The sequence below is a fragment of the Hipposideros armiger genome, unplaced genomic scaffold (assembly GCF_001890085.2).
Source record: "Hipposideros armiger isolate ML-2016 unplaced genomic scaffold, ASM189008v1 scaffold_51, whole genome shotgun sequence".
Classification (NCBI taxonomy): Eukaryota; Metazoa; Chordata; class Mammalia; order Chiroptera; family Hipposideridae; genus Hipposideros; species Hipposideros armiger.
The window spans coordinates 4,992,128-4,999,152 of NW_017731401.1; the positions used below are offsets into that span (position 1 = coordinate 4,992,128).

Consider the following 7,025-nt stretch of genomic DNA (forward strand, 5'->3'; position numbering starts at 1 on the left):
GTAATACTCCATTGTGTAAATGTACCAAAGTTTCTTAATCCAGTCATCTACCGATGGGCATTTTGGTTGTTTCCAAGTCTTAGCTATTGTGAATAACACCGCAATGAACATAGGAGTACATATATTTTTTCAGATTAATGTGTTGGGATTTTTTGGATAAATACCTAAGAGTGGGATTGCTGGGTCATAAGGTAGTGCCATTTTCAGATTTTTGAGGTACCAAGCCAGTTCTTAACCAACATGCCACTCGGCCAGCCCACATTGAACATTTTCAAAAGTTTATTAGCCATTTTAATTTGTTTCTGTGAATTGTATGAATCCTTTGGTTTTTTTCTATGATAATCTTCGTACTTATTTTAAAAACCAACTTTCTCGAGTTATTTATAAATTCAGGAGAATAGCTGCCTGTTTGCTACAAATATTTTCCAAATTAATTTAAAAAAATTTTTTTGAAAATTTACAGAATTTTAATTTTTTTATATGGCCATGTATGTTGATCATTTCCTAATTATTTTTAAGCTTCAAATTTCATTCCCTCTCCAGAGGTTAGGTATTCAACTGTCCATTATTTTTGTTAAAGATTTTCAGAAATTTTACATTTTTAGAAATTTTGTTAAACATTTTTGTTAAACATTCTCAGAAATTTTATTAAACATTTCTTTATCCATCTGGAACTTATTTTGTTATATTTTTAGCCAATCTGTAGAAAATTCTAAGGATATTAATCTTTACCTATCAAAAATGTCAGATATTTTTTCCAGCTTTTTATTTGCCATTTAAATCTAGCTTATTTTGATTTTGACATGTAGACATTTTCTTTTTTAGTAGTTAAATTTACTAATCTTTACACTAGTGACACATCCCCTTCCCCCTATCCAGAGGCTTAATAAACACACACTTATATTTTCTTTTTTCTCTTGCTCTCCTTCCTTCTCTCTCCCTCTCTTTTCTCCTCCTTGTCTCAAGGCCAGCTTTAAGTAAAATGAGCCACTAAGCTAGCCCCAATCACTTGGGTCTCTTGGGGATCTTGTAGACCAAGAAAAACGTGGGGCTGGGATGGATTTCTCCACAACACAACCCCCTCCCTTTGCCTCCTACATAAAAAGCAGTTCAGTGTCAAGCTCCCCAATAAGTGCATGTACGTCTGACAATTCATAAACTGCTGAAGTGAAAGGTGGCCTTTAGATATTCTGTATATAAATTTAGCCAGTTATACAGAGAGAATGAAAAAAATATGGCCTGATTCTGATCAGATGCTGCTTGTTTCTCCTTACACCATGGGGTTCTGTTCTATGTCATTTCCTTTGAAGTCAGTGGGAGCTCTGTGCAGGACAGCAAGGCGAACACCGGCCTCTATACATGAAGGTGAGAACTGCCATTACGATAAACTATTCGGCAATGCGGTGGAGGGAACATTGGTTTAACACACTTGGTGGCTACCCTGCAGATCCCACTGTCTGTGAGAGCTTTGTTCAACCAGAGCAAACAAGAACTTTTTGAATCTTGACATACAAGGGCTCATTCAGCAGAGCATCCCGTTATGAGAGGAGGCACAGTGCTGGGCAGACATTGCAGTTTTTAGCCAGCCCACTGAGGGCATTTCTCTCACATTCTCCACATCTGTAAAGAGACTGTTTTCAAGACCCCAGAATGGTTTTCTATAGATCGGAGAGATGTATAAATATTTTTACATGTTTGTACTCCCATATAATGGGGGACACACTACAGTCATATCAAAGTAGCCAGGCCTTTTCAATATGGAAAGAAAGAATTCTTTGCAAATTTTAGCTGATACTTCGTGAAAAGCAGAGCTTGTCATAGAAACAATGAGACAAACTTTAACGTGGAGAAGGTATTGGGAATGAAAACTCATGGACATTTATTTGCTTTCTATCTCAGGAGTGTTATTTTGTTAATTAGCCCACAGAGACTTGCTTCCTCTCCCCACTTTCACAATGAGTTATGTACCATTTTTTTTGGGAATCCAAATCAAATGATGTTTTCAGATTGTGATACTACAATCATTGGAATGCAAAGAGGTCAGAGCAAATTATGCAAATTGATGGGTGCTTTTTTTCTCACCCATCCCATCCCCTGACTGAAATAATGATGCCCCCTTACTGATGCTTTCATCCATCCTATCATTCTGCTCCTGTCTCCAGACACTTGCTTAAGGTGTAGCATACACCCAGCTTCATGGACCCTGGTTTCCAAGGACCCCTCCAAAACAGGACACTGGGAATTTATATTTGTAATTTCTCCTATTGAATAGCATTGAAGTGGAACTGGCATTTTTTTTTTTTTTTTACTACTTACAATTTTGAATTGTTTTTCAGAAAAGTTGTATTCACCTTTGCATATAGAATGCCCTTTCTTTTCACAGGCCATCACCAGGTAGACAATATTTAAATCCTTGGAACTGGTGAGATCATCAAGAGAGGACATGTATTGGAGGAGAAATGAAAGGACTGAGATCTGGCGCACTCCAAATTTAAGAGACTGGGGAGAAGAGAAAATAGATTTGGAAGACCGTTCAACAATAATATACAGGGAGCAACATCATTCTTTGAAATAATAGTTATATTGCAATCTAGTAGTTATAGACTATTCTATCCTGTGTGAATATACCCTAGTTTATATAAGCAGCCCTCTACCAATAGCTTCTTTTTTTAAAATAAAAGATTTTATTGGGGAGTTAGGGGAGGGGAACAGTGTTGGGAAATTGGGGAAGGGGACCAGCCAAATTGTTGTTCTTCAATCTTCGTTGTGGAGGGCACCAGTCACCATCCGGCTTCCCATTGGCAGCTCGTGGCCTCTAAGCTCAAGGTGCTGTGTTCAGTCTTAGTTGTGGGTGGGCGTAGCCACCATCCCATGTGTGAGTCGAACCAGCAGACTTGTTGTTAAGAGTGCATGCTTTATCCACTGAGCCATCCAGGCAGCTGCTCAGCTCAAGGTGCCAAGTTCAGTCTTAGTTGCGGGTGGGCATAGCCCACCATCGAACAGGCAGTCTTGTTGTTATACCAGCTGAGCCATCCTGCCACCTGTTGGCAGCTTAGCGACAGCTCAGCTCGAGCGCAGCTCACAGACCCATGTGGGAATTGAACCCGCAGCCCCGTTGCTCAGAGCCCACACTCTTAAGCCAACTCTTAACCAACTGAGCCACTCGGATGGCCCGACCAATAGCTTCTTATAACTGATACTCTTATTCTTAATTTATTCTTACTCCAACCCACTCTACATACTGCTTAAGTTAAGCTTGGATTAATTTAGTTCTTTGTGCCTGGATGAAAAATAGAAAGTTGGGTAAGCACAATATATTACATTTATTGGATGAAATATAGTGCAATTATGATTTTTAATAAGAAAATACTTGCAAAATAATGTTGAGTGACTAAAGCATAATCCCAGTTTACACACAAACATGCACACACACACACACAGAAACAAATTTTGACCAGAAACAAATTTTGACCAGAATCTGGTCACAACAAATTGTGACCAGAAACAAATTCTATAAGTTTGTCCATCAAAAGTGTAGCATTTCTGGATGGCGGGTTTCCACGTGACTTTTATTTTATTTTCTGTGCTTTTCTGTGTTTTGCAAATTTCCTTCATAAAAAAAAGTTTTTCTAAAGGTGTACTTTATTTAGGTTGCTTCCGAGACAGGAAACAGGCTTTGATTCTTTGCTGCCTAAAAAGGTAATGTCCAAATATCTTAATTTGGTAGTCAAGACCCTTCAGATGCGAGGCCCAAACTCTTTGTTTCAGTTCAAAGAATCTGTTCGAGGTCTTCCTGAGCGCTCTGTACTTTCCTACTTCTATACTTTTTTGAAAGCTGGGATCCTTTTAATTTCCCTCTTTTTCCTATAATTTCTACAAATCCTTGAAGACATTATTTAAGTTCCACCTCTTACTTGATCCTAAGACCATGAGTAATGGAAGAGGTCTCCAAAGATTAGTGACTCCTTTAATCATTCAGTATTTACCACAGGATGCTTTGTATTATTATGGTTCCTTTTCTGTCTCCCCAATTGGCATTTCGATTCTTAGAGGACAGGTTCTGTGACTAAGAGTCACACTCTGTGGAGATTAAAAAGATGATTGTATTATAATGCTGGGCACTGGTACAGAGCTCTACATGTGTGTTATTGGTATTCCTCGACCCCGTGTCTTGTTCACAGTAAGTGTGTAATAAACATTTGCAGTAGTTTAGACCCAGGGTTATATATATATATATATATATATATATATATATGGGGTAACTCTGGATCTTTCTCTGTACATATATGCTTGTATANTATATATATATATATATATATATATATATATATATATATAGAGAGAGAGAGAGAGAGAGAGAGAGAGAGAGAGAGAGAGAGAGAGAGAGAGAATAAACCAAATAAGCAAATAAATAAAAACAATTGCAACTTGTATTAGGAAGGATATAAACAGCTGGCTGTGATAAGGAATAATAGGGGGTCCTACTTGTATAGGATGGCCAAGAAATTCTGCTTTGAGGAATTGACATTTAAGCTAAGAACTAAAGAATAGGAAGGAGCCAATCATGTGAAAATCTGAAAGCAGAGCACATACAAAATTCCTGACACAGGTTCTAGGATCTTTGACTGCAGCGTTGTAACTGGTGGGATAAGGTGTGTGGTATGACGTTGGAGGTGGCGTTGGTATGACTGAGGCAGGTGACCAGATCTTGCAGAGTCCTTTGGGCCATAAGCAGGCACTTGAATTTGTTCTAACAGGCTGGAAAATCATAGAAAGGTTTTAAGGAGGAGAATGGCATTCACCGATTACATTTTAAGACTTCACTTTGGCTGTGTTGATAATGGAATGTAAGCCAGTTACCATAGAAGTAAAGGGACCAGTTAGGAAGCAATTCAGTCATCCAGGAGAGGGAGAAAGATGGCTTAAACTAGCATAGTCACAAGTGGAGATGGAGACAAGTGAATGAATTCAAGATGTATTTTGGAGGTTGGACAATTTGGACTCGCTGACTATGAAGGATAAGGGAAAAGGAGACTAGGATGACTCCAAGGCTTCTGACTTCAGCGACTAAGTGAAAAGTGTTACTATTGATAAAGATAGGGAGAATGTAGAGGGATGGCTTGTGGGGGACAGGGAACTCAAGCATTCTATTTTGACTAAGTTAAGTTTGAGACATTTGTGAGACAACAAAGTAAAGATGTCAGATCAGTAGGTTGAACATATTAATCTGGAGCTCAGATAAAAGGTATAGTCTTCACATATAAATGTACGTGTCATCAGCATGAAACCTTAGGAATGAATGAGCTCCCCAAAAAACGAAGTCTATGTGGAGAAGCGAAGGCAGTGTTTACAAACCAAGATCTTGGCACTAGATTGGTTACTAGGGATGTCCCTTCTCCCAGACCTTCTCACTGGACTGAGCTAAAAATATACTCGTATGTGTGCTTATACATATACACACATATATGTATTTATGCACATACATTTGTATACATATATATACACATTTACATCTATATCTATCTACCTATATTGAAAACCATGTGTTAACACTGATGTGTGCCATTCCAATCCATCACCACAGAGCTCATTTTAGCCTTCCATCTACATTTATACCTCTTTTCTCTCACAGTGAAAAACTGACGGTCATTCTCCTCAACCTTTAGGTTGCCACCTTGCTAGAACACCCTCTGTGTACAGTCTCCTGCCCTCGTGAGGCTCTGCAGGTCAGGAAGGAAGGAAAGCTATTTTCTTTATTTAGGGTCTGCATGTGTTTTACTACGTATATCTTTGGTATTGTATTTGTTTTGTTGCTGTTTTGAAAAGGTGTTTTTTAAATAAATTACATTTTCTGTTTATTGTTTATATTTGAAAAGGCTACAATACATAGTTTCATTTATCATATTTGCCAATATGAAAAAATTGTTTTTATTTCATTGCTTTTATTGGTTATTAGTAACATTGAACATTTTCTTTTTTTTTATTTAAGATTTTATTGGGGAATTGGGGAGGGGAACAGTGCTGGGGAATCTAGGGAAGGGGAACAGACAAGTTGCTGTTGCTTTGTTCTTCAGTCTAGTTGTGGAGGACGTTGCTTCACAGGCCCAAGCTGGCACCATCATTGTGCTCTTCCCCGGAGAGGCAGATCAGTTGCCGGCTTCTGGACGGCCGCTCACTGCGGCTGCTGGCCACTCATGCTGGCTGCTGGCTACACATGGTAGCTTATGGCAACCCACTGCAGCAGGGGACTACAGCCTAAACCATCAGAGGCGACCCAGGGCAGCCCAGCCCCAGGTCGAGCTGCCATTCACCATCTTAGCTGCAGAGGGCAGTGTCACTGGCCCTCATATGTGGGATCCTAACCAGGGCCCTCTGGCATCCCAAGCCAGTTCTTTTTTTTTTTTTTTTTCAAAATTGTTTTGCTGTAATAGAATTTATTTATTTTTATTTTTATTGATAGTTTCAGTTGTACAGAACAATGCAATAGTTACCCTTTTCACCCTCACAAAGTAACCCCCCTCCCCCCATGTATTGCCCTCCCACCCCTGATATCATGCTTATCTATTACAATTTCATTGATTCCATTCCCACTCTCTACTCCATGTCCCGAGACTATATGTATATATAATTATAGTTGACATCAGCTTCAGAAATACAGTGCAGTGGTCAGGCCTCTACACCGACTATGAAGTGGTCTCCCCAACAGGACATGAGTCCATCTGGCCCACTAAGAAATATTTACAACATTATCGATTATATTCCTTAGACTGTCTTTTTCTATCCCTGAGGTCATATTGCAATTACCAATTTGTATTGTCTCATCCCTTCCCCTTCTCCTTCATCCCTACCCCCTCCCAGCTAACAACCCTCAGTTCTTCCTCTGTCTCTGAGACTATCTCCATCCACTTCTCCCATCCATTCAGTTCCTTAGACTCCACATATAAGTGAGATCATATGATATTTGTCTTTCTCTGACTGACTTATTTCACTTAGCATAATGTTCTCTAGTTCCATCCATATTGTTG

The 7,025-nt window shown here is 39.1% G+C and overlaps 1 long non-coding RNA gene across 1 annotated transcript in view; it reads right to left on the minus strand.

The window, feature by feature from the left end:
• Window positions 1-3,115: 3,115 nt before the first annotated feature.
• The window catches only part of LOC109381690 (uncharacterized), a 15,816-nt gene continuing 11,906 nt past the window's right edge, over window positions 3,116-7,025 (minus strand). The window contains exon 4 of the long non-coding RNA XR_002123798.1: window positions 3,116-4,080. This is a non-coding gene — a long non-coding RNA (uncharacterized LOC109381690). The remainder of the gene's footprint in view (window positions 4,081-7,025) is intronic.